Raw genomic sequence first — 5632 nt, 5'->3', positions numbered from 1 at the left:
CTCTCTTGCTTCATCCACTGATCCATCATCACAAGCCATGAAGAAGAGAAATCTTACTGCTAATATAAATAATATCAGCAACCTAGAAGTGCTCTATTCATTTTTACAAATATCTTTACACTATGGCTACTGGCAGTCCATTGTTGGTACAAATAATAAAATGATAAATATTTATTGATTTTAAATACTCAGTAAAACTAAAATCTATAGATCCTTCCCAACAAGTGCCTCCAATTTCCGAACTGTTGAAACGTGACCCTTGTAAACCGATCGATGTAGTATCCATTAAATACGGCTGTCTGTGAGTAAGGCAGCGGGAATTTCATAGGCTTAGTCAGCATCTTCTTCGGATGCTGATGCTGCCCATGATAGTTCCATCAGTTGCAAAGACAAAAGAAAATTTAGTCATCACTTGACCTTCGTGTGACACATAGTCTTGTTTTGTTTAAAAAAAACTCTCTCTCCCCTTCTATATCTCTCTCACACCCTTCTCTTCCTCTAAATCTCTCTCCTCAGCCCTCCTCTCTCTCCCTCTATATTTCTCTCTTTCTATCATCCCCTCTCTTCTCTCCCTCCTCTCTTTTTCACCCCACTATCTCCCTATATATATATATATATATATATATATATATATATATATATATATCACACTTCTCTCTCTTCCTCTATATCTCTCTCTCCCTCACTCCCTCTATATCTCTCTCCCTCAGCCTACCTCTCTCTCCCTCTATTTCTCTCCCTCATACCCTTTCTTCTCTCCCTCCCTCTCTCTCTACCACCCTCTCTCTCTCTCCCTCTATATCTCTCTACCACACCTCTCTCACTATCTCTATATCTCTTTTCCTCACTCCTCATCTCTCTCTCCTTCTATATCTCTCTCCCTTATCCTCTATATCTCTCTCACCCTCACCCCTCTGTTTCTTCCTCTCTATATTCTTTCTCTCTGAGCCCTCTCTCTCCCTTTAGATCTCTCTCCCTCACCTTCCTTTCTCTTTCTCTCTATCTCTTTCGCTCGCCCCCTCTCTCTCTTATTCTCCCCCTCTCTCTCTCTCTCTCTCTCTCTCTCCACTTTTTATGGGTTGAGCACTGCTGTAAGTATGGTGGGGATATATATACAAGCTGCCCACAGACAGTTTCACAGCACTTCAGAGTGGCTAGTCTGGCAAATGCTTCAAGCTAAGATTTTCACTCTTGTTGGGACGATTAATTGAAATCGGAATTTGGAATTGGAAAAATTTTTCGGGGTATCAGAATCGAGATCAGAAAATGTTTTGCTTATTTTCCAATGCCAAAAACGATTCTTTTAATTGATTTTGTTGTTATTGTTGTTTGTTTGTTTTTGTTTAAAATGTCATTTTCCATTGCTCATACCAATGATAAAATAATAAATATTTATTAATTTTAAATTACCAGTAAAAAAAAAAATCTGTAAATCCCCCCCTCAACTATATTTTTACGTTTACACACACACACACACACACACACACACACACACACACACACACACACACACACACACAGCATTTCAGCCCGGCGTTGCCCGGATGTTTGGAGGTGTATGCTGAGCAAAAAAAACAAAAAAAAACGGTCAATTTTTTTAAACTTTGACCCCTATTATGACCCTTTAAAATTTATTGTTTTGGGCTCAAATCAAGTTATTAAGTTAGATCCATGTCCAAGGAAACTATATCTAAAATTTCAAGTGTTTAGACCCAAAATTGTCGGAGGAGTTTGGTAGAGTTCTCAAAGGTAAAATCGTTGAACTTTGACCCCTTAACAGCCAAATTTCTGGCCGAAAACCGATCACATAGATTGTCTCAAATCTCAGTGCCCTGTATATCAAATTTCGAGTCTGTAGACTTAAAATTGACAGAGTTATTGCGTAGGGAAATGTACACAGACAGACACACACACAGACACACAGATACACAGACGTGTTCACTTTTATAGATATATAGATAGATAGATTTGTTTAACAAAAATATGTACGTATACATAAATATATATAGAAACAATTTTGTGTTTACTATAAACTTTTTTCGCAAATATTATACAAGTATAAATCATGTAGAATATCTGTATGAATATAATTACAGGTAATAGCTAACTAAAGACGATTATCCTATTAAAAAAACCGAAGCAACTAACAGAGAATTAATTAAAATGAATGTTTAAAAGAATATGCAAATTAGCTAGATCATTTGCTAGTGAATGCAATTCCACAACCAAGCTATAACAAAATTGTATTTTCTTTTTAAATAAATAGAAAAGAGGGTTTTTAGTCGTGTGCAAGCGACTCTATAAGTCACTCCGTCGGTCTGTCTGTAACACTTTTGTGCTTGGCCTTTTTGGTTAAGATCAAAGGTCTGTTGTTAATAGATGCTGTTCTTAGCTTTTTAAGCTTTTCAACCCCACATATAAGACCTTGTACCTAATTTGCTCGGTAGGGGAGCAAATAAATACCAACCCCACATATAAGACCTTGGTCAATGTAGGGGTAACCCTTCATACCAATTGTCACTATCTAGCTCCCCTACTCCCTGGGGAGTTGGTGTCCATTTCCCCTTCACTCCTCACATTAAAAATTAGCCTTGTGCCTAATTTGCTCAGTGGGGGAGCAAATAAATACCCTTTTCTTAGCCTTTTGGCCAAGATCAAAGTGTAGTATCTGTTCTTACTACATGCTGTACTTATGTTTGTAACTTTTCCTTGGCTACATAGCTAAGATCAGTTTGGATCAGTCCAAGGCGTTCGATAGGGTCGACCATCGGTTCCTGGGATTTGTGCTAGAAGCCGCCGGTCTCCCTGTCGGTGCATCAGGGTTGTCCGCTGTCGCCTCTCTTGTACATCCTGGAGTTGGAACCTCTCCCTTGCAAGTTAAGGGACGAGGCAGCTACACCAGTCCTGCGCGGAATTGCTTTACCTGGAGGCATACGAGCCAGGGTTTCCGCATTCGCCGATGACATCACCGTGGTCGTGTTTTGCCCCATGGACGTTCAAGTGGTGGTCGAGGCGCTCGCTCGATACCAAGAAGTCACAGGGGCCATCTTCAACTGTAGCAAGTCTGTCGGCCTGCGGTTGGGAGCCTGGACCGGGGTAAACTTGCTTCCAGGCATCTTCAGCTGGACCGATGGGCCGGTCCGTATTGGTGTCTGGTTTGGTTTAAACAAATTCCTGATGAACCGCCCCTTTAAGTAATGACACTTTATCAAATCTCCAATACTAATGAATACTGCAACACTATCCCATTGACTATTGTACACAAAATAAGCCTTATCACCGAGTTGCTTCTGGGCCTTGATAAGTGGTGACCTCCATGTAAAAAATAAATAAATATAAATACTGTTATTTATATTAGTTTGAAGTTGACCATAGCGTATATCAGATAAACACTACATCCCTTTCTTTTCATTAATATATACATATATATATATATATATATAGATATATATATATATATATATATATATATATATATATATATGAGCAAACAGTTAATAAAATATGTTAAAAAATACTTTGAAATGAATTAAAAACATATTTAATCTGAAAAGAAAACACTAGATAAATTGATAGTCCTTAATCCGCGGAGTTTCGAACAAATACTTTCCTTCTTTATATTTTATATATATATTATATATTTATTTTATATATATATTATATATTTATATTATATATATATATATATATATATATATATATATAATTATTTTTTTACTATAATAATTATATATATATATATGTGTGTGTGTGTGTGTGAACAACAGGAGTAAAGAAATGAAGTCACAAAACTATATATTGGTGGATATAGATTGGTTCATTTCTTGAGTAATGGAATACAAGCAATTAATTGTGGGGATAGAAGGGACTCTTTATGGCAAGGCATTTTGAAGGTTAATGCTTCTCATCAGAAGAGTGGAGATGCGGCGTCTAGCATAGGGTTCATTAGGAGCGAAAAAGACTAAGTGAAATTATAGAATGTTGGGGAAAGCTTTACCCCTTGCTTTTATTCACCTCCTAGTAATTATTATTAACATTATTATTATCATCATTATTATTATTAGTAGTAGTGGTAGTGGTAGTAGTATTGTTATTACTATTATTATTATTAACATTATTATTAGTAGTAGTAGTTGTAGTGGTAGTGGTAGTAGTATTGTTATTACTATTATTATTATTATCATTATTATTATTATTAGTAGTAGTAGTAGTAGTGGTAGTGGTAGTAGTATTGTTATTACTATTATTATTATCATCATTATTATAAGTAGTAGTAGTAGTGGTAGTGGTAGTAGTATTGTTATTACTATTATTATTATCATCATTATTAGTAGTAGTAGTGGTAGTGGTAGTGGTAGTAGTATTGTTATTACTATTATTATTATTATCATCATTATTATTATTATTAGTAGTAGTAGTAGTAGTGGTAGTAGTATTGTTATTACTATTATTATTATCATCATTATTATTATTAGTAGTAGTAGTAGTAGTGGTAGTGGTAGTAGTATTGTTATTACTATTATTATTATTATCATTATTTATTATTTTTTATTTTTACCGCTATTATTATTATTATTTTTGTTGTTATTATTATTATTATCCCCGTCATTGCTATCATAACCGTTACTATTATTATCATTTTCACTGTTATTACCATTACCATTAGTATTACTTTTATCACAGCTATTAGTAATATTATTTTTATCACTATTATTATAATTATCATTATTTTTATTATTGTCATTATTATAATTACCTCATTATTATTGTCATTATTATAATTGCCCTATTGTTATTGGTATTATTATAATTACCTCATTATTATTGTCATTATTATAATTGCCCTATTATTATTGGTATTATTATCATTTTTATAAGTAGTAAATTTCTCCTTACTCTTCCACCATGCCAATTATATGTATCCAAAAACATTTTTCATTAAGTGAAACGCACCCAAAGACATTGCCATCCTATCCTCCTTATAACCACACTCCCTATATCATAACAGAAGAAACTTAGAAATATTGCCGCATAGTACCTAACATATACTGAGCTCTGGAAATCAATATTATAACCTTGCAAATACGCCTCCAAAAATCATACGCGATTTTATAGTTGCTGTTTGCCGTATCGGTTGCACCTGTCAAAAATACCACTCCATAGATAATAGACAACCCACAAACCGTTAAAATAGAATTACCACGCAGCCACAGTATACCCCCAATTTAACGCTAAAACATATACCCCTTAAATTTAAAAATAAACTGAACACTACGTTAAAGACCATATACACTTTTTTACATCATACTAAATATAACAAGCTTCTCCTTTATTTAGAATTCAATAAAGCTTTCCCCAACATTCTATAATTTCACTTAGTCTTTTTCGCTCCTAATGAACCCTACGCTAGACGCCGCATCTCCACCATGCTACCTAGCATCTTCTCTAGTCTTTCTGATGAGAAGCATTAGGTTTCGAAATGCCTTGGCATAAAGAGTCTCTTCTATCCCCCAAATTTTGCTTGTATTCCATTATTCAATAAATGAACCAATCTATATCTACCAATATATAGTTTTGTGACTTCATTTCATACTCCTGTTGTTCTATTGCATCAGCTCCAATGATTATTGTT

At 34.5% G+C, this 5632-nt stretch overlaps 1 pseudogene; it reads left to right on the top strand.

Annotated features, from left to right (window-relative positions):
- Positions 1-2627: 2627 nt before the first annotated feature.
- Positions 2628-2707, top strand: LOC145255991 (U2 spliceosomal RNA; annotated as a pseudogene).
- The last annotated feature ends 2925 nt before the right edge of the window (positions 2708-5632 follow it).

This window comes from Euprymna scolopes, chromosome 31, assembly GCF_053919585.1.
Source record: "Euprymna scolopes isolate OS-2025 chromosome 31, ASM5391958v1, whole genome shotgun sequence".
NCBI classification, from domain to species: Eukaryota; Metazoa; Mollusca; class Cephalopoda; order Sepiida; family Sepiolidae; genus Euprymna; species Euprymna scolopes.
Note: the sequence above shows the minus strand (reverse complement) of the source record. Positions and strands in the feature narration are given on the sequence as shown.